Genomic DNA, 25,553 nt, shown 5'->3' with positions numbered 1-25,553 from the left:
GCCTGTCCCACTTGGGCGTCATTTGCACGTCATTTATGCAACATCATTTTACGCGTCATGCACGCCATGCACACGTAATGCACGCCATGCGCGCATCATGCGTCGTGACGCGTAAATTATGTCGCATAAATGACGGCCAAGTGGGACAAGCCCTTAAGAAGAGCATAACTCTCAGGTGGAGAAGCAAAATGTAATGATGTGCGGGGCAAGTTTTTTTTCCTGAGAGGTTGGTGAATGCATGGGACATGCTGCTGGGGTGTTGGTTGTATCCGATATAGTTGTGGCATTTAAAATACTTTCTGGATAGGCATATGGATGTGCAGGGAATGAAGGGATATGGGTTATTTGCAGGTTGATAAGTGATGTTCCTGACATCATATTCAGCACAAACATTGTGGAACAAAGGACCTGTTATTCACAGGATATTCACAGGATAATCACAATGAGCAAGACTTGATAATACCAGCAGAAATCATATGTACATCTAGTGTTGGCTGAATTGCACAACTGTTATCATAGATACAAAACTCAGCTGATATGGACCTTGAAACTTGCCTGTCCATTCATTGAAAAAACAAAACACCATTGTCCAGCAGAGCAGCAAGCTGCTGCTGGATCAGGGTTGGCAGAGCTCTGGAGAAGTGGGCATGTGCTTTACACCTGCTCGTTCAGGCACTGTGTTCCTGTGCTATGGTCGTCGCCTGGCAGAGAAGAACAAAACATGCCCAAGGTGGAAGTGAGAATCTCCTGGCTCTGCACGAGTTTCAAAATGAATGTGGACACGCAATCTTCCATTCTCCAAGAACTTGTGGAATGGGTCAAACATTGCTCAAAACAATTTACTGCTTCCTTCACAAACTAGTGCACTCTAAGGAGAGAAGCACAACCTTGCATCAATATGCTTTTTTTTACAAGCATACAACCAATTACACTCAGAATAAAAGGACATACCTTTAGAAAGGAGATGAGAAGGAATTTCTTTAGACAGAGGGTGGTGAATCTGAAGAATTCATTGCCACAGACGGTTGTGGAAGTCAAGTCCTTAGGTATTTTTAAAGCAGTGTTTGGCAGAAACTTGGTTAGTGAATCAAAGGTTATGGAAGGAAGACAGGACAATGGGGTTGACGGGGAAAGATTGTTCCGCTATGTTTGAATGGCAGAGTAGCCTCAGTAGGCTGAATGGCCTAATTCTGCTCCTATGACATATGAACTAATAGACAATAGGCAATAGATGCAGGAGTAGGCCATTTGGCCCTTCGAGCCAGCACCGCCATTCAATGTGATTATGGCTAATTATCCCCAATCAGTACCCCATTCCTGCCTTCTTTAATTAACTTACTGTTTCTGGGATGCAGGTCTCTCACAGAATATTCACAATGAGCAATCCTTCAGGCTAGCTTCGGGCAGTCTGGTTTACTCCCAAAGATGCAAACACTGATGCGAAGCTATGGTCTATTTCTGTGTAAGGCAGATCCAGCTCCTTTGTTCTCAGCAGGCACGGACCAGAACAACCCTTCCTTCCCTCTGTTCAGAAACCTTGTAAACAAAAGGAATACAAATTCGGGAACATCGCTGTATTTTTTGTGGAACTGATCTGCGATGTGAAGATGTTACTCTTTGCAGCAACTAACTGGTAACATTCTACCAGTAACATTTGTAATTGGTCTTGGCAAGTAGGAATATTGCACATAATATTATGTGCACCGGGAGGTGTTATTGACAAATCATCCCTTGTGGCTCTTACTGAAGCTGGGAACATATTTCCCACCCTAGGAAGCATTGCAGCGACCATATGAACATAATTGGCACTCTCCAATACTGGAAGAATGCTAATGGTGTTAAGCAATTGTGTTGTTAATGGTTGGTTGATGGCATCTCAGCCATGGCATCTCAGCCATCTGAGCAGACAGTTAGAACAATTCAGCAAGATCTTTTCAATAACCTCACTGAAGTTGAACAATTAAATGTTGCACATAGCAGTCTGACTTTTGCTTTATTCTGCAGAATGTAATATCACAATCTTTCTGGAACTTCTTAAAACTGCATCAGGGAGACGCAAAGCAGTTTTAATGTCATAGTAATAGCAGGAGTGTACCTCTTGATCCTTGTGCATATTTGAATGGAGAAACACAATTAAATGGAACGCATTGTAAATTATTTTTGGAATCACAAATCAAACATCCTTTTATTGACAATATGCTTCCAATTTATAACATTTCTGCTCTGTTCGAAAATGTTGGCTAAAGGAATTATTTCAATGCTTTTCAGAGTAATTAGATTACATTTTGTTAGAAGCACCTGTAATTAGTCATTACTGGAAAGAACATGTTTTGTTACTTGTCCTGCAAATGCATTATCACTAATTAAAATTCTCCAGAAGGTTCTGATCTACTGTGAGAAACATGACATATTAAGCCCACAGTTATATTTGTTACATCTGCATTTTCTGGGTTTTGAGCTCTCAATCTCCTGTGCCATTCCTGGTTCTCCACCATAACCTTCCAACAACCAGCCTCAATCTTGGGCGTTCTGGTCGGCATGCATGAGATAGCTGTAGAGCCTGTTTCCATGCTCTATAACACTATGACTCGAATCATAATCTTGTGACCTAGCCACTAATTTGCAATTGATTGGGGTGATGGTTATTGAGAGCAACAGAGGGTGAGGGTGATTGTGGTTAACCGAAGGATGAAAAGTAAGTACAGGTCTTGCCTTTAAAAAGGACCAATCTAGTCTCATAGTGAAGGTCAAGATATCCCAGGCTGATCAACAATGATCATTCCGATAGCAACCTTCCTTAAGTTCTCTTAAAGAAAGATTTCACAAAAAATGAAATCATCCCATGGTTCTACTCCAGGAATTGCTTAGATAAATGACATGAAATGACCCAGAGAGGATAAGAATTGTATTTTGCTTTGGAAAATGAAATGGCATTTCATGTGCATAATGACAGAAAGGAGAAAGTATTCTGCAATTGATTTTCTGGCAAAATTGTTTGTTTCAAATGGCCAATGGTGAATTTCTAAGCAATTATCTTAGGCTTTATATATAATTGTATCGTCATACTGGGAACTCCAAAATCTCCTTCATTAAAATCTTGGTGTTTGATACAGTTTTCTTTCTGCTTTTTCATAGTTAATCTTTCCATCTTCTTTGGATGCAATTATAAAATGCCTGGTGCTTTGAAAAAATACAATATCAGTTGTTCAAAATTCTCGCAGGATAATTGGAAAAAAGTGTGAAAATGGAGACATTGATCTATTTTGAAATTTGTTTGCAACAGTACAAAACGTAATCAATAACTTTATAACATACTTGGATTCTTGAGTCTTATAATCGGTCTCAACTAGACCAAGGTCCTCCGCTAACATGCTCCAGGCACTCAGTATATTCGTTGAGCCTGAGCACTGATGGCACTGAGCTGAAGACTGTCGATCACTTTAAGTACCTGGGCAGTGTCAACTCTTCTGATGACTCTCCAAACATAGAAATAGCAGCTTGAATCAGTCAGTCACTTGGTCGCCTGCGTGCTGGTGTGATGAACAACAGAAACGTCAAGCTGTCGACCAATATCAAAGTGTGCAGAGCAGTCGTACTCATAAGGTTTTTGTATGACTGTGAGACTTGGACACTACATTAGCAATGTTACAAAATTTTGAAATTTAAAAAATCAAGTCTGTAATTTATCCCATCAGATAAAGCATAAAAATAAGTTTAATTTGACACCTAATTCACTTTCATATCTCAAGTATTTAAAAAGTTATGGACATTTTCATACTCGGAAATTAGCATCTTGTTCCCTATTAATTTTCTATGGACATAACAAAAAAGCTATGATCGTGGGCAGTCAAAAACCCATAACCTTCTTAAAAATTAAGAGAACTGAATGAAATTTTCAGTTATCGTAGATTGAAGCATTCTGAAACAAATATAAAATAATCTTACTTGGATGACCTGAAATTAAAACATATAATTAGTTAGTTACCCAAGTGTAGCAAATTTCAAACTTCAATTACTAGATCTAAACATCTATCCATTTCTTAATAAATGATTAACATTTTTAAATAGCCCGTGTCCAAATAATATTCATAAATAATTCACAATAAAACATGATTTTGAAATCTCATTTACATTAATTTATAGGCCAAATGGAAGGAATTTAGTGTTCAATTGCTGCAAATTAAAGTCCATTTTAAATCAGCTTTCTAGTGGGTTCCTGTGAACGCGCTGGTTTAGAACGTTCACATTGCGCTGGATTTGTGCCCTCAAATGCCCAGAAAAATACTGCGGGATATAAAGAGCCCAAAATGAGCTACTCGCTATAGTAAACTTTGTATAAAGGGTTCTTAAGAAGCCCTTTTTAATGTAAAAATAAGCTACATACCTTTAATTGTTTGCTTTATAAAACCCTGGGGCTGCGAGAGGTCGCGGGTTTAGAGAGTGATTTTTAAACTACTATGACTATTATACAAGGCCATAAAAACTAATATTACCTTTTGCGACGGGGTCTTTCAGCGATTTTTCGTTAATGATTTACTAGGCTGAACATTTTCGATTGCAACAGCCTAGTAAAAATCGCGTTTTAAACCCGCCCCCTCAAAACAGCGCCAAAATCACACACACGGGCTGGGGCAGATTCTCAATGATGCTTCAGGTAGGCTTTGTAACATACCTACTCTACAGGAAGCATGTCAACCAGCACAAGTGTTTCCATGTGAGATCCCTGCAGTTACTCATGGACATCAAATGGCAGGGCAGGGTTATAAACATGGATGTTCTGGACAGGGCTGGCTTAGTCAGTATTGAGACCCTGACCCTGAGGATACAGTTTCTCCGGACAGGCCACATAATCCACATGGACAACTCTCATATGCTATGCCTGCACCTTTATGGAGTTCACAGACAGCACCACCAGAACAGATGTCCAAAAAAGCAATACAAGGATTGTATCAAAGATTGCCTCAAAAACAGTGATATCCCTGAAGAGAATTGGAGTCTTATGCCCAGTCTGAACAAGGTTTGCGTGCTTTGACTTGATGGGCCTGAATGAACTTGAAATCAGCCGACGAGATCAAGTCACCAGAGGCAGATCATGCAGGAAGGCTTCAGCCATTGTGCCTGGTACAGTGTTCAAGAAGGAACTGCAGATGCTGGAAGATCAAAGGTACACAAAAATGCTGGAGAAACTCAGCGGGTGCAGCAGCTAATATGGAGCAAAGGAAATAGGCAACGTATCGGGCCGAAACCCTTCTTCAGACTCCAGCATTTTTGTGTGCCTGGTACAGTGTCTGTTTTGTATCTATCTTCGGTTTGAACCAGCATCTGCAGTTCCTTCTTACACACAGTGTCTGCTTTGATGCCTCCACTGTCTGCCTTCAGAGTTGGTCTTCTCAGCCAAACCCAGGCTTCCCAACAAAGATCGCATGACTGACATCATCGGACTTGATGGTCAATGATCTTATGGTGCATTTATATTAAAAAAACACCAACTAACAGTTTTATATGTGTTAAAAATGGCAAGTCTGAGAAAAGTGTGAGAATCTCATTTTATGTTGTAAAGATTTTTTATTAACTTGGATCAGCATGCGAACACAAACATTCACAGTGAGGAATACTAATTAAAGGCTTTAAATCTTTAAAACATATTTCTGAAGGTCACTATGCTTGTAGTGCATGTAGCTGTTTCAAATTCTCACAAAAATGTCTTATTATCTTATACCTCCTGAAAAGGTTTATCTGCTAAAGAATTTCCTTCAGTTTTCAACTGCATTCTGTCTGCTACAGTATATGATGGGCTTCATTCATTAACTGTTCTGTTTAACATATTCAGATTTTTTGTCTGACCTATTTTACACTTGAGCTTGTAACATTATGCAAAAATACATTTTTCTGGTTATGTCAGATTAAATTTAAATGATTTCAGTTCCATTTCATAGAACACAAAATGCTGGATCAGGCAACATTGGGTCAGGCAACATCTCTGAAGGGCATGAATAGGTGATTCTTTGGACCAGGATCCTGAAGTGTGAAGAAGGGTCCCAATCTAAAATGTCACCTATCCATGTCCACCAGAGATGCTGTCTGACCTATTGAGTTACTCCAACACTTTGTGTTCTACACTAGATTCCAGCATCTGCAGTTCTTTGCATCTTCCATTTCATTTCATTGAGGCACTCTTAAGACAGCTGATGTTTAGGTTTATGTGTCGCCTGGACAAGTCAGAGAACCACATAATTGAAACCTTAGTCAGCCCTCTGAAAAGCTGCTATAGATTCACTTCTAGACTAAGACGGCATTGGTGCAATAGCTTATATATATTTTAGGCTAATATGCAATTTCTTAATGTATCTTTGTAATTCTTTGTACCGTTTGATATGTATATGGACCTGTGTCTGAAATAAAGCTTTAATAATAATAATTTCCTCTAGTATAAGGTTTTATGTTCCAAGCTCTATTTATTCTTTGGTGGTTTCCTTGTACAATTGTTGGCCGGGCACCAGAAAACAGGACACACCTCAGATTTAAACTTGAGGAGAGGAAGCTGGGAAATTATGGTAACGGTTGAACAGTCAGATGCTCTTCTGGGGGCTTTCATAAAAGGGTTATTATGACTGTCCTGAGCCTTTAAAAGGATGTTGGAGGACATTGAAAGTTACCAAATAGTGAAAGACCTGGATGGAGTGGATGTGGAGAGGATGTTTCCACTAGTGGAAGAGTCTAGGAACAGAAGCCATAGTCTCAGAATAAAACCTTTAGGAAGTAGATGAAGAGGATTTTTTTAGTCAGAGGATGGTGAATCTGTGGAGTTCTTTGCCATAGCAGGCTATGGAGGCTGTCAATGGATATTTTTAAGGCAGAGATTGATAGATTCTTGGTTTGTGCGGGTGTCAGTGGCCATGGGGAGAATGGGTTGAGAGGGAAAGATAAAACAGCCATGATTGAATGGCAGAGTAGACACCTAATTCTGCCCCTATCATTTATGAACGTATAAACTTGTGAACTTTAGTCCAGTATGCAATGTACTCTTACATGGTTAATTAATTCATACAACCAATGCAATTATTTGAAGGTGTGTAGTAATTATAACAAATTCAATAATTGCTCTATATGAGCCTACATAGTATATTTGAAAATATATTAATTGAACCCTACCTGTTACTTTCATCCATAACTTCAAGTTTCCATTGTGATAGGAATGCTGAAACACCTACACTAATATATTGTATCTGCCATAAACATTTCAAAATGACCTATCCTGCAATTGGATCACTTACAGAACAATCTACTGGTGGATTTTAGATAATTTGTATCTCCAACAACTTTATTGTTGCCACTATATTTTCTGTTATATCTTAACATCAAGAAAAGGTGGAGAGTATGTTTTATCCTGTGGAAGATTATTGATTTAACTTTACACCTGCTGGCTTTGTAGAGTTCACTCACAAATGGTACATCCAATATTAAAACAGTTTCATAAGGTAAGCCTCCAGAAGCACCATAACCTCTGCTGGCTTAAAGGTGAACAATCGTTTTTATATTTCCCCAGCCTTAATCCCCAAATGAATCAATATTAGCTTAAGAACTCTAAAAAATATATCCTCATTTTGGTTGAGTGGCTGACCTCATGGAGGATTGTTTTCTGTGCACTCTCACAGCCAAACTGTCCAGATGATCCATCTTCATCCATTGTCACTGTATTCCTATATCAGCAGTTGTTTCTGGCACAGGAACATGACTGAGGACATCTCTTTTTTTCCATGATATTGACTGGTTATGAAAACAATAATATATTCATATGCTCTTGAGGACAAAGGCCAGCTCTGAACATCTGGGGAAACATCCTGACACAAATGCTAGACTGAGATTCAGACACAACCATAAACAAGTATTCTATTTGATTCCTGTCATTACATTCATTTGTAATTTCCACAAATCCTCATGGTTCCAACATATTCAGAGTATTTAACAGGATCAATGATTTTCTCTTTGCAAAACCTGCCAATTTCTGTCTCCAATTTTGATTTCAGTGCTTGTCATTGACCTTGGCATGAAGAACCAAGTGTAGCATTGGCATCAACATGGCTGTTGGTTGGATACTCTTTAATCTGCCCAGATCAGTCCCCTCACACATTCTGAAATATTCCAGCCTCATTCAACTCAACATAATGAACATTAATCCATTCCAGGGAAACGTCCTTCTGTCAGCCTCTTCCCAAGAGATTTAAAATACAACTACTATTGATCTACTACCAGTAGGTGTGTTGCAAAACTTACCTTCAGCGGTGCTGCAGTTCTGATGCTGCCCGTGTGCGCGACTTTGGCGCCTTTGAGAGGGGTGCAGATTTAAAACGTGATTTTTTCTAAGCTGTAGAAATCGATGTTGTTCAGCCTACTTAGTTGCTGACGAAAAATCGCTGCGAAATTCGTTCACTGCAGGTATTTTTTAACTAAATTGGGTTACTTAATTGTTAGAGTAGATTAAACATCATCCTCTAAAGCCGCGAACCCCGACAACGGGTTGGATCTCATGTAGGGGACAAGGCAAGGTAGGTTGTTTATTTTTACATTAAAAAGGGCTTCTTAAGATCCCTTTATACAAAATGTTATGTTGCTAGTAGCTGACTTGGGGGCCCATTCAATCCCGCACTGTTTTTCATGCCATATGGGCTTCTAATTCACCGCAATGGCAGCGTTCCAAACCAGCGCGTTCCACAGAATCCCACTTGCAAGCTGATTTAAATGGCCATTAATTTACAGCTAAATCAATTGAACACTAAATCCCTTCCATTTGGCCTATAAATTAATGTTGAGATTTAAAAATCATGTTTTATTGTGAATTCTTATGTGAATGTTCTTTGGACACATAGGCTATTTAAAAATGTTAATCTTTCCTTAAGAAATGGATAGATGTTTAGATTTAGTAATTGAATTTTGGAATTAGCTACAATTGGGTAACTAACTAATTATATGCTTTAATTTAAGGTCATCCAAGTAAGATTGTTTAATATTTGTTTCAGAATGCTTCAATCTACAATAACTGGAAATTTCTTTCAGTTCCCTTAATTTTTAATAAAGTTATGGTCATTTCACTGTCCTTGATCACAGCTTTTGTGTTAAGTCAATGGAAAATCAATAGGGAACAAGATGCTAATTTCCGAGTATGAAAATGGCCATAACTTTTTTTAATACTGAAGATATGAAAGTGAATTAGGTGTCAAATTAAACTTTTTTTAATGCTTTATCTGATGGGATAAATTGCAGACTTGATTTGTAAAATCTCTAAATGTTGTAACATTGCTACTACTAGTAATGGTCACAAAACAGCTACTACTTGGGCCTGCAACAGCGAGTTTGAGCTTCCAGTTGCATATAGTTTCAACTCACTTCCCCGTTCCCAAACAGATCTGTCTATTCTCAGGCTCCCCCACAACCATAGTGAAGTCAAAAACAAACTAAGTCAACAACACCTCATATAAAAAAAATACAACGTGCTGGAATAACTCAGCAGGTCAAGTAGCATCTGTGGAAGATATGGATAGCTGATCATTCAGGTTGGGACCCTTCCTCGCCTATCCATGATTTACAGTCAAGTTCCTGACCTGCTGAGTTACTCCAGCACTTTGTGGCATCTGCAGTTCCTAATATCTACACTTCATATTCCACTTGGGTGGTCTACAATTGAATTGGATGAACATCAAATGTTCCAATTTTGGGTATCCCATACCCCAACTATTCTTTTCCCATTCCTACCAGTCTACTGAGGTTCTCTCTCCCTTTGCTCACTTTTTCATCCCTAACATCACCACACCTCATCACCTAGGATCATTATACTCCCCCACCAGGTACCATCTCCTTATATGGTTTCACTCATTACTTTCCAAACTCAACGTCTACCTTTACTCTCCCCCTCCCCTGTGTCCACTTGGCTCTGCCTATTGTTTCCCTTATCTCTTTCCATCTAGAGAGTAAATTGTAGAGACCTGGGAGACCCTTTTCACACAGAGGTAAATGGAATGTATGGGTATATGGAACAAGCTGCCAGAAGAGGTAGTTGAGGCTGGAACTATCCCATTGTTCAAGAAACAGTACATGGATAGGACAGGTTTGGAGAGTTATGGACCAAGCGCAGGCAAGTGGGACTAGGGAAGCTGGGACATTGTTGGCCGGTGTGGGCTAGTTGGGCCAAAGGGCCTGTTTCCACACTGTATTAATCTATGACTATGACTCTACAGGTGCATGATTCACTGAAAGTGGTGGTTCTCTTGCAATCTCTACTCTCTCACCTTAAGCCTTTGCCCTCCTGTTTTAGAATCCTCTACCCTAGGATACCCTAGGATAAAAGTCCACGTAAATCACATCTACTATCCACTCTTGTTGACACACTTAATTTCCTCTGCAAACAATTTAATCAAATTGGGACTGGAAATCATGTTGCAGATTTATAAAACGTTGGTTTGGCCACATTTGGAATATTGTGTGCAGCTCTGGTTATCCCATTACAGGGAGGATGTGGGGACTTTGAATAGGATGCATAACAGGTTTGACAGGATGCCCTTAGGATTAGTGGGCATTAGCTATAAGGAGAGGTTGGAGAACCTTGGCTTGTTTTTTTGGGAGTCCTGGAGGCCGAGAGGAGATTTGATAGAAGCTAATAACATTATGGGAGGTGTAAATAGGAAAGACAGTCAGAACAATTTACCCAGGGTGGAAATGTCATATACTAGAAGGCATAGCTTTAAGGTGAGAGGGATAATGTTTAAAGGAGATGTGTGGGGCAACTTTTTTTCACAGAGAGTATTAAGGGCCTGTCGCACTTGCCGATGTTTTCGGCGACTGCCGGCATCATTGACTGACGTATTAGGGTCACCAAAAGATTTTGAACATTTCAAAACCCAGTGGCTACAAAAAAAATGTTGTGGCATCTGAGGAAACACGGCACGTCAATCGTCACATCACGCTGCATCACCGCCGCAACTTTTTCTGTGACCCGATACATCAATCAATGATGCCGGCAGTCGCTGAAAAAATCGGCAAGTGCAGGGTGCATGAAATGTGCTGCCAGGTGTAGTGATCGAAGCAGATATGCTGGTGGTGTCTAAGAAGCTTTTAGATGGACCCATGAATATGCAGGGAATAGAGGGATATGGGTCACATGCAGACAGAAGGGATTGATTTAATTTGGTATCTTGTTCAGCACAAACATTGTAGGCCAAATGGTTTGCTCCTGCAACATACTGTTCTATATTCTACATTCTATTTCAGAAGACAGACTACATTCAATTTATTTTTGTCCACGTAATATGAGAAAATGGCTGAACACACAAAAAATATAGGTCTCAGTAATGTTTGGACTATAGGGTGAAGACTTATGTTGTAAAATCAGTCACACCTCTATCCAAGCTATTTAAATGTTCTGGTACATTTCCAGCAAAGTGGAACATGGCTTACATTTGAACAAGGCTATTACAATCTGGCCAGTTATCACTGTCTGTCAATGCTGTCAACAATCATGTGATGGAAGGGTTTGATTACACTATTATGTGATATTGAATGTTTGCAGACTTTTAAAACAGACAAGTCAGGTTAGCAGCTGAACATTACAAACTTACTCCAAATCTAATATTACCCTTGAGCAGTATCATGGGAGAACAGTTTGTACTTACTGTATGCAACACAGCTAGAAATAAAATCTTCACCTTTGATAAATAATAGAAAATGCTTCCTTCCAACCAGAAAAATGCATACTTTTACTATCATTCCAGAGTGTCGTGTGGTAAGACCTGTAACGTTTTACATTATTTCTTATTCGCAGAATAAAGGCTGACTTGGCACTCATATCAGCAGTTCATTAACACCAAGTGATTCCGTTGTCCATCGTAATGAACTATAACCTGCCCTGAGCTGGTTCGTTTCCTACCTCAAAGATAGGAGTTTCTCTACCAACATCGGCAACTCTTTCTCTTCCCCAGTTAGCCTTTTCTGCGGGGTTCCACAAGGCACCATCCTAGGCCCCATTCTCTTCTCTCTGTATATGCTCCCCCTCGGCCAAGTCATTCAAACGCAAGGCATTCCACTGATACACAGCTCTATCTCCCCCTGAAACCCAACAACCGATCAAATCTACTCGGCCTCATGCACTGCCTCGAGGATATGAAGTGTTGGATGACGTGATATTTGATTCTGCATTAAAGTTTGACAAACAAGTCAATGCTGTAAAAGCTAGCTTCTTCCAGCTTCGCACGATATCTAAAATCAAACCATTCCTCCAATTCGACAACCTTGAAATAATCATCCAAGCATTCAACACCTCCCGCCTTGATTACTGTAACTCCCTATACACTGGCATCAGCTAATCATCCCTGTCCCCGCCTGCAATTGGTCTAAAACGCCACAGCGAGACTTTTGACGGGTACCCGTAAAAGGGACCACATCACCCCGATTCTGGCCTCTGTCCACTCGCTCCCAGTACGGTACAGAATCAATTTGAAGCTCCTCCTATATACAATACAATACAATACAATACCATTTATTGTCATTTGAGCCTCAGTGAGGCTCAAACGAAATTCCGTTTCCACAGCCATACAAACAAAGACAATTTCCTGCAGACATACACACAATTTAATTCACACAAACATCCATCACAGTGAACCCAGGAGTCGAGTCGCAGCAGCGAGTCACCACCGCTCCCCACGCTCTGAGGCCGGCCAGCCCCACGATGGTGAGTAGTCCACAGCTCCGCAGTCTCCCGAGCCCCTGGGTCATTCAGGTTGGAGGCCGCTCCACGGTGCTAGGCCCCAACGACAACGGAGACCCGACAGGGAAAAGGTCGGGTCTCCCGGACAGGAGAGATTTCCCCCTCAGTCCCCCCCCCCCCCCCCCCCCCCCCCCCACATATACACATTTAAAACCAGTATTAAAAAAAACACCAAACTCTACATTTAACTAGACCAAAAAAAAAAAAAAAAAGACAGACTGGCTGCAAACGGGTGAGTCGCGCCACCCATATGTAACAAAAACCCTTAACGGACTTTCCCCCCCCCCCTATATCAAAAATCTTCTAACCCACCATTCTACCTCCTTGTCCCTCAGGTCGGCCAACTTGGGGCTACTGACTATCCCGCGGTCCAGGTTTAAGCTCAGGGGCGACCACGCATTTGCGGTTGCAGAACCTAGACTGTGGAATAGCATCCCTCTCCTCATCAGAACTGCCCCCTCCATCGACTCTCTAAGTCTAAACTTAAAACCTGTTTCTACTCCCAAGCGTTTCTTGAGGTCCTCTGAGGGAGCGGTGTAAACAGTTTATGTATGTATTGTTAGATCTGTGTACCATTGTATGTAGCACGTTAGTACCTGCACTGATGTAAAGCACTTTGGTCAACGAGAGTTGTTTTTAAATGTGCTATACAAATAAAATTGACTGACTGACTGACTGACTTCTGTAATCCAGTGTTTGACTCTAAAATAAATTCACATCCTTTAAAGTAAAAAAGGCCATTTATGTTGGTCAGGGTGAACTGTTGTTCTTAAACTTGTAAACTGTTCATGACTTTTGTTGGATGCTATGAATGCTGATTTGTCTTCAGTTTATTATATGTAGTCCATACGCATGGATTGTGCAAGTTGCACCAAATACCACATTGGGAAGAGTGCTACCCCATGCGAGTCATAGATCCATGGAGCTGTACAACATAGAAACATAGAAACAGGCTCTTCTGCCCACCTTGTCCATGCTGACGAAGTTGGCATATTGGGCCATTTGCCATTATTTGCCCCCATATCCCTTCCTATTTATTTTAAGCCCCATTGATGGTCTTGACATGTAAATGTGTAGATTACGGAGATTGATGTCAATCATGTTGCAAATGTGTTTCACTGTCCTTCCAAATTGGACAACAATAATTCACATTGCATAGCTCACATAAAAATGCAGATGCTGCAAATCTGGAATAAAATCTAAACGGTTCCTCTTTTCACAGATGCTGCTGGAACTGGTGAGTTGTCTGGCATTTATGCAGCTTATGTTAAACAAATCTTGAGCATCATCACGAGCAAGAAAGACTCCCGCCCACAATATTTAAAGGGGTATCATTCTCCTGCATGTTAATTTTGTTCATTTGTTTTGATGGAGTGTTGGGCTGACTTGAATTAATGCGTTCAGACTTTAGAGCTGAGAAAGTTTAAAAGAAATGGTATGCTGTGGCCCAAGAAGTTTGTATGATGTGCAAACTAAGGGGAAAAAAATTTGTTCGGCATGGACTTGTAATGTTGCTTCCAAAAACTTGACTAAGTATCTCACCAGCATCCTACATCAAACCAGCATCTGCAATTCCTTGTTATCACACACTGACTGCTCCACTGCAACTTCACGGTATGCCAACTTTTAAGACGTTTTTGTCAAAATGTTATCCTCTCAGGCCCGCAGTTATATCCTCATCTCTAGTCTTTGCCCAACAATTTGCCTGTCAAATAATCCCCTCACCTGTGTTCACCTAATAGTAGCCCCTCCTCTTTCCAAGCTTGTATTCCCCCTCCCCCCTCTGTTCAATGTCTGAAGAAGGGGCCTGTCCAGAAACATGACCGATCCATCTTCTGCCTGGCCCTGCTGCGTTACTCTAGCATTTTGTGTCTATCTTTAACTATTAGCCTTCCCTGGGGATGGCAGGGAAAATGAGGAGTCCATCTGGAGGTTTAACAGTGAGGAAGACCATAAGCAAAAGGCCATATTGAACATTAAATTATTATTTCCAATGAAGGAGCTAGGACCCAAAATAATGACTCGCTTTCTCATTCCACTGATACAGCCTAGCCTGCTGATTGTTTCTGGCAATTTTTTTGTTTTTTATTTATGAATTTCTAAACATCTGGTTCTTGTGTACGGGAAAGATATACTCTGTTCCAAAGTGGCAGGATATAACTATGTTTCTCTTGTCTGCTCCCCCTGCTGCTCTTAGAGGATATTTTAACAGCACTCTGGGTTTCCCAGTAGTTCATAGTATCTGTGTTTGCATTATTTTTATTACATGAAGGCCCTATTGATTCTGCTCATCTCCCTGAACGCACCCAAGCAATCCTTTCAGACTTCCACAGTACAGATTGCTGGATTGCAGTAATGCCCTTAAAGACTCTCTAAACATTGCTAACTAGATCTGCTATTGCAGCCATATGAAATTTCACTGCAGCACACAGGGTCTGGCTGCTGCTACTTTAGCAAAGCAAGCAAGATACTGGCCATCTGTACAGTTTAGCTGGCTCCAAAAGTTTGCTAATGTGTTGTCCACCACTTCCGTAATGTAAAGGATAGCTCCAAGTTGTGGTGCAATGTTCAATGCATTTCAATGTGCTTGCTCATTAACACCGGCTGTCACCGGCTGTGAGTTTAGAGTTTAGCTTAGAGTTTAGTGTTTAGAGATACAACGTGGAAACATGCCCCTCGGCCCATTGAGTCCACGCCAACGAGAAATCATTCGTACACAAGGGTTCATTTACAGAAGCCAATTAACCTACAATCCTGCATGTCTTAGGAATGTGGGAGGAAACCGGAGGACCTAGAGAAAACCATGCAATCGTAGGGAGAATGTATAAACACCCAATGTCAGGATCGAACCCGGGTCCCAGGCTCTGTGGGGCCGAACTCTACCACTGCACCACTGTACCGCCCAGTGCTCTACAATTTTCCCAGGTATGATCATATTCAATTGTGACCTTCAATTCCACTCTGCCCTTTCTTCCCTTTCCAAGTACTTACTTACTGGCAGCCACAATAGGTAGTCTATAATTCCACTCTGTGATACTTAAGCAAGTGTCTATTTGATCGCAAGCATGTAAAAATGTATGGTGGTGTGTCTTCTTCAGATTTCTTTACTTCCAACATCAGATGTGGTCAAGTTACAGGTCAAGGGCGGGGGGGGGGGGGGTGGGGGGGGGGGGGTGTGGGGGTGATTATGAAGAGGATTGTGTGAACAATTTAGAGAAATTAATGAATGAATAGATGAACGAATGAATGTTTATTGGCCAAGTATGTACACATACAGGAAATTTATAATAAAGTGTGTGTATTTAATATTTGTACCTTGTAAATCAGGAAAGAATTTAGAACGGAGTGGGAGCGTTTTGTAAGGAGAATTGGGAACATGAATCATGTCATCCTTAACAGTTTTAGCCACATAATTTGTCAGCCCCAATCATTAAGTGCTGTCTGCGGACTTGCCCCAACCTGTAAACATTTGTCAGTGCCAAAAATACACCACCTTCTCCTACAAAAAAAGGGACATTTATTGTCAAATGCCTTGCAATGCATTGGGTGATGTAATGGTTATGGTTAAATAAATGGCTGGCAGTGTATAAGCTGCAACATATGATAGTGAACTTTGTAGCATCACTAAATGTGGAGGGCAGGGTGAAGCTATGGATGGTTGGCCTGCAACGTAACTTAGAAGAGTACTGCACAAAAAACAGGCCACAAATATCCATGCCAAATATGATAGTAATTTAAACTAATCTCCTCTGTCTAGTGCTCAATTGAAATTACAATGTTGGCTCTTGTACTGTTGGTAGTTCTGATTTACCATAAACACTTGATGACATGTATCTAGTCTGACAGTCTCAAGCAGTACTCAGAGTTGGCTGCATGTTGTAGGTTCACCATTCAGATGAGATTTTAAACCTGGGGCCTTAATTCTTAGGTGCACATAAATGATTCAACAGCACTATTTTGAAGGGCGGCACTGTGGCACAGATGTAGAGCTGCTGCCTCACAGCGCCAGAGACCAGGATTTGATCCTGACTACAGGTGCTGCCTGTACCGAGTTTGGTTAACAAATATTAATGTGGGCCACTTACATACTTAGACAAGACAGGTTATGTTGGAACTAATGAATCGCAGAGAAATTAAGCTCTTTTTTTATCTGCCTTGACGGAAGGCATAAAAATGCTTCTGTGAAGTATCTCTTTGCTGTGATTGATTTTGCAATTCATCTAGCTTTCTATTATACGGCTCTTTTAAAAGGAGCTGGGATGACTTGCAGTGGACAGCTATAACAAGGAAATGATAAACTCTGTACATGCATGAAAAAATATGAAACAAAGGCATAGTGGAGGAACAGTAGAACTTCTGCTTCACAGTGCCAGAGGTTGAATCCTGACTGTGCTGTCTGTGCAGAGTTTGCATGTCCCAACATTCCAAAGACATTCAGATTTGTAGGTTATTTGGCTTCTGTAAATTGCCCCTAGTGTGCAGGAAGCACAGGTAAGATAACACAGAATTAGATGGTCAGTGTAGACTTTGTGGGCCACAGGCCCTATTTGCAATCTGTATCGTTTAATAAAGAAAATCATTTGAAAAATAATATCAAGGTGTCCTGACCAATATTTATCACTCGAACAACATCACCACAAATTGCTACAGTACAACAATTACTTAATCCAAAAGTACTGCTTTGGTTGTAGAGTGTTTTGGGACATTCTGTGAACAATGCAACCTAAATCCATATGATTTTGTTATTCAGTATCACTCTACAAGTTGGAGAGATGTTAATGACGATTGCCACCCATATGAATTGCTCCATCAGGATCGAAGAAATGATGCTTATCAGTAAAAGAACATATATTCCAATTATTGAGCCACTTCACTGATACGGATATTTTCTTGCAATGTCAGGGCTTGAGCTGATTCAAATTCTGTAGCATTGCAATTAGGAACTATATTTTCAATAAATATACAGACACTTAAAAATCTTAATTATATAAAAACACCCATTCCTGTAATTATCCATTTAATTTTCTTCCTTCATCTGTGAATAGTTTGAGAAGGAGAAGGCTTAAGTAATGATACCACCACCAGTAACTACAGCTTAATATTATGTATCAACGTGACACTTCATTTCCCACACCAATCACCCACAGATTAAAATTGCCAATTAGTGCTGAATTAAGAGTTTTTACTGTGCTACAGGCCTATGTTCATGCAAATTGGATTGAGACTACGTAGATTAGATTAGTAGTTTTGACATGAAAAGCAATATGAAACCTGCAACAACACCAAAACTCTATTTAGATATGTAACTGATACTTCAGCTAGCTTTTGCTTTGATCAAAATTGCTCAGTGAAGTGTACAAGCATGGAATATTCAGATCATTATCAGTGTGGAAGCCTTGCAAAGCAGGGATATTCACTTCAATTGAAAAATGGTATTCTATGGAGACAGAAGAGATGGCAAATGCCGTAATCTTGAACAAAAAACAACAAAGCGCAGAAAGAGCTCAAGTGAGCCACACATCATCTGTGTAGGGAATGGACAGATGACATTTCAGATCTGGACTCTTCTTCAGACTGATGTTGTGGAAAAGAAAGGTGTGTGTGATGCAAATCCTGGCAAGTGATTGGTGGGGGTGTGGGGCAGGGGGATTGATAAATGGTTAGACCAAGTGAGAAATAATGGAGGTGAAAAAGGGACAAAAGGGTGTCAGATAAGGAAGGAAGATAATTAAATGTAAAAACGTCAGGAGGGAAATCGGTAGAAAGGACAGGGGGGGGGGGGGGGGGGGGAAGTGGAAAGGAAACAGGGTGACCAGCGTGTTGGAAAAAATGTGTGCACACTGAGGAGGGGTTGGAAAAAGAGAGGGTAATGGAGATGGTATTACTTGAAACCATTGTGAAATATAAAATACTGCTCTTCCAGTTTGAATGTGGCCTCCCATTGCCAATGGAAGATATGTATGGGAAGGAAAGTCAAAAAGTTTAGTAACAAGGAGATCCAGGAGGCTTTGGTGGACTGAGCACGTGTTCAGTGAAACAGTCACCGAGTCCATGCTTGGCCTCATTGGTGTAGAGAAGGCCAAATTGAGAGTATTGAATTCATAGACAAGGTTGGAAGAGATGCAAGTGAACCACTGTCTCCCATGGAAGGAATGCTGTTACTAGGTTAGAATTGGGAGAGACGTGTAAAGGCAGGTGTTACATTACATGTGGTTGCAGGTAAAGGTACCTGGGGAAGGGGTGAGCTGGTTGGAAAGAGATGAGCAAACAAAGGAGTTGTGAAATGAGTGCTCTCAACAGAAAGTAGAAAAGGCTTGGGAATGGGACAATATGACTGGTAGTGGTATCTTATTGAAGGTTGTGGAAATGACAGAGAGTAATGTGCTGGATATGAAGGCTGAGGGGATGAACAGAACAATGAGAAACTGAGGAAACATGGGTTAGGATTCCATCCACAAGAGCATGGAGAAAACCATGTTTACTGAAGAAGAAGACATTTTGGATGTCCGGGAGTAGAAAGCCTAATCTTGGGAACAGATGTGGCAGAGGCAGGAACATTTGAAAATAAAGGATGGTGTCCTTGCCTAAGGTAGTGTGGGAGGAGGTGTGGTTAATTTTGTTGTGGGAATTAATGGGTTTATAGCAGCCATCAGTAGATAGTCTGTTCCCTGTGATGGAGACAGAGAGATTGAAAAAGGAGAGGGAGGGACAGAGATAGCCAAAGTGAATCTGAGGGCAGGATGGAAGTTGGTTGTAAGGTTGATGAAATCAATGAGTTCTTCATGAGTACAGGAGGCAGTCCCAATCCAATCACTGATCTAGCGTCTGAATAGGCTTCTGACCTGAAACATCATCCATGCTTTTTCTCCAGAGATGCTGTCTGGCGTGTTGAGTTACTTCAGCACTTTGTGTCTATCACTGATCCAGCAATATAGATATTCTGTGTTGTTTTAACTATTCGTTTATATTTATCATCTTGTTACAGCGGGCATGTGGTTTGTACTTTAATTATCATGGAGCAAGGCTGAACAACCAAACAGAATTGCGAACTAAAATACTTTATTTTATATTCGCATTTTTACTCATGCCGTTAGCCCATGTAAGAACTACTTCCTCTGACAGCTTGTTCCACACAGCCACCACCCTTCGTGTGAAAAAGTTACCCCTCGGATTCCTTTTCCCCTTCACCTTGAACCTATGTCCTCTGGTCCTCGATCTATTCCTCTCATGTTTTAGTATACCTCTATAAGATCTCCCCTCATCCTCCAGCTCTCCATGGAATAGAGATTCAGCCTACTCAACCTCTCCCTATAGCTCACACCCTCTAGTCCTGGCAACATCCTCATAAATCTTTTCTGAACCCTTTCAAGCTTGACAATATCTTTCCTATAACCTGGTGCCCAAAATTGAACACAATATTCTAAATGCAGTCTCACCAACATCTTATACAACTACAACATGACCTCCCAACTTCTATACTCAAGACTCCGAGTGATGAAGGCCAAAGTGATAAAATATTTTTTGACCACCTTATCTACCTGCAATTCGACCTTCAAAGAACCATGCACCTGTACTCCTAGATCACTCTGATCTACAACACTACCCAGAGGCCTACCATTTACTGTGTAGGTCCTGCCCTTGTATGATTTCCCAAAATGCAACACCTCACCCTTCTCTGTATTAAATTCCATCAGCCATTCCTCCCCCCACCTGGCCAAACGATCCAGATCCTGCTGCAATCGTTCACAAACACCTTCACTATCTGCCAAACCACTAACTTTTGTATCATCAGCAAACTTGCTAATCTTGCCCTGTATGTTCTCATCCAATCTTTCCTGTATCTTCAATAAGCAATAATTAATATCAGTTATTATTGATTCACCATGTTATAAGTTAAGATCTGAAAAAGAATAGAAGGAGCAAACTTTGCTTTTTGGAAAATCATTTTTTTAAATGATTGAATTGCTACATTACAGTATCCTGAGCTATCAAAAGACTCGTGAGGAATCACAAGAACATTATATTAAGAAATTGCATTGTAAGCTCTAAAGAGACTACAACTAAGTTGATTTGAAAGCAGTTGTTCCCAGTTGCTTGTAATATTAAACCTGCCCCAATATTCCCCATGGTGGTGACATTGCTTCTTGAAGAGGAAGGAGACAAACCGATGAAAAGCTTTTGCTGTCATTGTGCATTAACTAAAATGGATGGGCTGAAACACAGCAAAAATCATTTTAATGCAAGAGAAATTGCATCACATTTAAGTTAAGATTTCTTACATTCGTCAATGCCAATTTTCTGCCCTGGTAGATTCACTGTTCCTTTTAAATATAAAACAGAATTTTGTTCTATACTTTTCCTGGAAATTGGACTAAGATCGCTGAGTATGTTTGTTCACTGCAGGAATCAAGGTTAAATATGCTTATTCTGTGCCTCTATCACCTGATCCCAAGGGACAACTTTAATAAGATAATGGATTAAAAATATTAATGGTTTTCTGAACGTTTGTTATGAATATTTAATTACCAGCCAATACAACACCTCCTATATTTAACCTCTTCTAATCAAGGATTTGACCAACATTCACAGACTTTTACAATTGTTTTTAGTAGATATGAATAATGTTGGCTTGGTGAGCAATGAGCATGTTAAAAGAAATAGCAAAATAAATAAATTTCAACAATTCATGCACCTTAAGTAAAGTAATAGGGTATTCTGTCTGTGAACACGAGCATTGAACACAACAATAAAACTGAACAAAATACACTTAACAATTCCATTCAACGTTTGGCAGAAACCCTTTGTGTGTATGCAAGCAGATTCTGATGATGATAGATGGGGGATCCATTCAGTCATGACTATCGTGATTTGTTTCATTAGATTTAAACTGTAAGTGAGCAAAACCTAATGAGACTAGAAGGTTAATAAGCTGAATGTGGTATTTTACAATGAGATAGGGCAGACCTCTTTGAATTTTATATCAGTGCTCAATAATCAGTAATGGTATGTGTTCCCAGCATCTGCTGCTGAGACAGGATTTGATAAAGGCCTTGTAAATGACAATATTTTTTGTGTATTTTGCAATCATCGTCTTTTTTTTGCCTTCTTTATCCTATAAACCAATCTGTGCCATGCAGAAGTTATCAAATGTAAATTTGAAATGCCGAATTATATGCAAGAATGTAAGAATCTGAACAGCATTCAGTTATTGTTCACAGCCAAATAGACTACAATATTCATTCTACACCAAATAATTGACACAATGCAAAATATCTATGTACAGGAAAGGTTTAAAGGGACATGAACTAAATGTGAGCAAATGCGACTAGTTTTAGGGGCATCTTGGTCGTCATGGATGAGTTGGGCAGGAGACCCCGTTTTCATGCTGTATGATTGCCCATGATGAAATCTCTCTATTAGTAACTTATTTTCAATCTCTACAGGGGAGTAGAGTTTAGAAATATAGCAAGGTAAACAGGCCCTTCGGCCCACCGAGCCCACACCGACCATCGATAACTGGTTCACACTAGTTCTATGTATCCCAGTTTCTCATCCACTTCCTCTACATTGGGGGCAATTTATAGTGTCCAACTAACCTATGGACCCTAGATAGACACAGAAAGTTGGAGTAACTCAGCGGGACAAGCAGCATCTCTGGAGAGAAAGGTGACGTTTCAGGTGGAGACCCTTCTTCAGACCCTTCTTGACCCGAAACGTCACCAATTCCTTCTCTCCAGAGATACTGTCTGTCCCACTGAGTTACTCCAGCTTTCTGTGTCTATCTTTGGTTTAAACCAACATCTGTGGTTCCTTCTTACATTTAATCTATGAACCCTCATTATTTAGAATTTGGAAGGAAACCCGAGCAGCTGGAGGAAACCCATGCAGTCACTGGGAATCAGCTAAAACAAATGAGGTTAATATAAGATTGGTATAAAGGTGTGGTTGACAGTCAGGTCTCGGTTGGACGAGGGGCCTGTTTATATGCAGTATCTCTCTGTGCTGCTGTAACTCTATGACAAACAGAAAGCGAGCTATTAGCTAAACTTATTTTGCTTTGTGGGAATTTCTATTCCCATATCTTTTTTTCATGTTGCTGTTTGGTACCATTCTCGATCAAAACCAACCATCAGATTCACATGACCAAGGGAATATAAATGTTTTCACTTTTGTTCAGTGCATTTATACTCATGTATACAGGTGGCCATGAGAAAACAACCTTATCCCAAGAGTGAAGTAGAAGAAAATATGGTGTGTGAAATACCAGCAAGAATACCAAAATATCATACATAACTTCAAAGACATTGGGTTTATTCCTACCTTGTTCATATTGAAAATGAGTATGCAATTGCGTAATGAATGCTTTCCCCTTATAATTCAAGCCATTTTTCCAGGACTACATTGGTTTTGGGAGAACAATAGCAATATCATATCTACTATAGGAGGATATTTCAATGTTAATGCAATAAATCCATGCCTGCCCATTTTCTGCCCATTACTATGCAGCTGCACTTCTGCTAACTGATCATCAATCAAAATTTGGTGTGCATGCCATGCACCCATAGAAGGAGATTAGCAATTACAATGGCCAGTCACTCCCTGGGGGGGGGGCAAATTATATTTTGGTGGTCAATTGGTGATGGTAGAAAGCTTTGTTGCACAAGAAGAAGTGAAAGTTGCCGAGTGGATTTTGCACGTGAAATAAAATCAGTCTGACAAAATGGACCCAACATCCAGCCATATCTACTGTTGGGAGCTATGTTACAATATTTTCTTCAGCGGCGCTGCAATTCTGTCACTGGCCGTGTGCGCGATTTTGGGCGCGTTTGAAGGGGGGGCGGGGTTAAAACGCGTTTTCGTTCCTACCTTGTCCTGGATTATATTTGGTTGGAGTGCAAGCTTTTGCTGAAGAATCGTTCCGATGGGTGTTCTGTCTATTTTTTTTTTTTAATCGCCCAACTCGTTCAGCGCTGGAGTCATTTTAAAATCAGCTTCTAAAGCCATCAACGCCGACAACGGGGATGGATTTCTTCTAGCTGACAGGTAAAAGAAAGCTGTTTATTTTTATGTATAAAAGTGGTCCTTAAGGAACCTTTAGTTCACATTTTAAGTTGCGAAACGGTGATTTAGTCCCCCTACGAACCGGCATGCCGATATGGGGGTCTAAATCACTCAAACCGCAACGTTCCAAATGGTCGTGTTCCAGAAAAACCCACTCGCAAGATGATTTAAATGGCCATTAATTTACAGGTATAAACATTAAATTCCTTCCATTTGACCTATAAATCCATGACAATGAGATTTCAAAACTATGTTATATTGTGAAAAATGTTTTAAAAATGTTAACCTATTCTTAAGAAATTGATAGATGTTTAGATCTAGTAATTGCATTTTGTAATTAGCTTCAATTAGGTAACTAACTAATTATATGCTTTAATTTCAAGTCATCTAAGTAAGATTGTTTCATATTTGTTTCAGAAAGCTTCAATCTATAATAACTGAAAATTTCTTTTAGTGCTCTTAATTTTTAAGAAAGTTATGGCCATTTGACTGTCCTCGATCACAGCTTTTGTGTTAAGTCAATGGAAAAAGCAATAGAGAACAACTTGATGCTAATTTCCGATGTTTGAAAAATTGCAGGATTTTTAAAATCCATAACGTTTGTTAGGGTGGTGGGGACATCTACTAGCAATGTTACAAAATTTTGAGATTTTAAAAATCAAGTCTGCAATACTGAATTGATTGATTATGAAAAGATTAACATTTTTAAATGCCTAATTAGGTGACAAAGGAATTTAAACTTTGCTTTACAGATGCTTTATCTGATGCTTTATCTGAAGGGATAAATTACAGACTTGATTTTTAAAATCTCAAAATGTTGTAACATTGCTACTGTTGGTGGGATATGTGGCTGGAGGGTGGTGGGGACATCTACAAACCATTATTCATCAACCCGAAAGGGAAAATCATTACCCCATTGTAGTTAAGTTTGTGTGGGTGTTCTTCTTAAACTAGCGTAGTCCCAACAAAAAGGCCTTGCATGTAAAGACAAAAAAAAGTATTAATCAGCTAAATTGCCAGTTGCAACACGAACAAGGTATAAATGATACCATTGACTTAGAAGTTAAATGTCCCACATATATTCACTGTTGTCAGCTTGTGTGAATGTAATCATGCCACTTTCAATTTCATTTTCATGAATCAAGTAAGCACTCAATATTTTTCTAATTCTACCAAAATGGTGATTTCTGCCCAACTGAAATCTCTGATTCGTGTAAACCAGAGGAGAGCATCCCTTCCAAAAAACAATATCTATTTACCATCGGTAGCCCTCATCTGCAAAATCAACAAAACGGTTCAACCTATTCTTCAGAATGGGATTCTTTATTTGTTTTTAGACTTTAAAGATACAGTGCAGAAACTGGCCCTTCAGCCCACTGAGTCCACACCGAGCAGCAATCCCCACTCATTAACGCAACCCTACACACTAGGGACGATTTACATTTATACAAAGCCAATTAACCTACATACCTGTACATCTTTCGGTGGGAGGAAACCGAAGATCTCGGAGAAAACCCACACAGGTCACAGGGTGAACGTACTAACTCCGTACAAACAAGAACCCATAGTCAGGATTGAACACGGGTCTCTGGCGCTGTAAGGCAGTAGCTCTACTGCTACAACACCTTGCTGCCCCATGTTGAAACAGATCATACAGGGAAGCATATAACATGGTACTGCAAGACAATATTCAATTGGTCATCTTCATTTGGGGATGTTAGCAATCAATTGAGTTGGT

The sequence above is a fragment of the Leucoraja erinacea genome, chromosome 7 (genome assembly GCF_028641065.1).
Source record: "Leucoraja erinacea ecotype New England chromosome 7, Leri_hhj_1, whole genome shotgun sequence".
In the NCBI taxonomy this organism is placed as follows: Eukaryota; Metazoa; Chordata; class Chondrichthyes; order Rajiformes; family Rajidae; genus Leucoraja; species Leucoraja erinaceus.
This window is presented reverse-complemented; position numbering follows the sequence as displayed.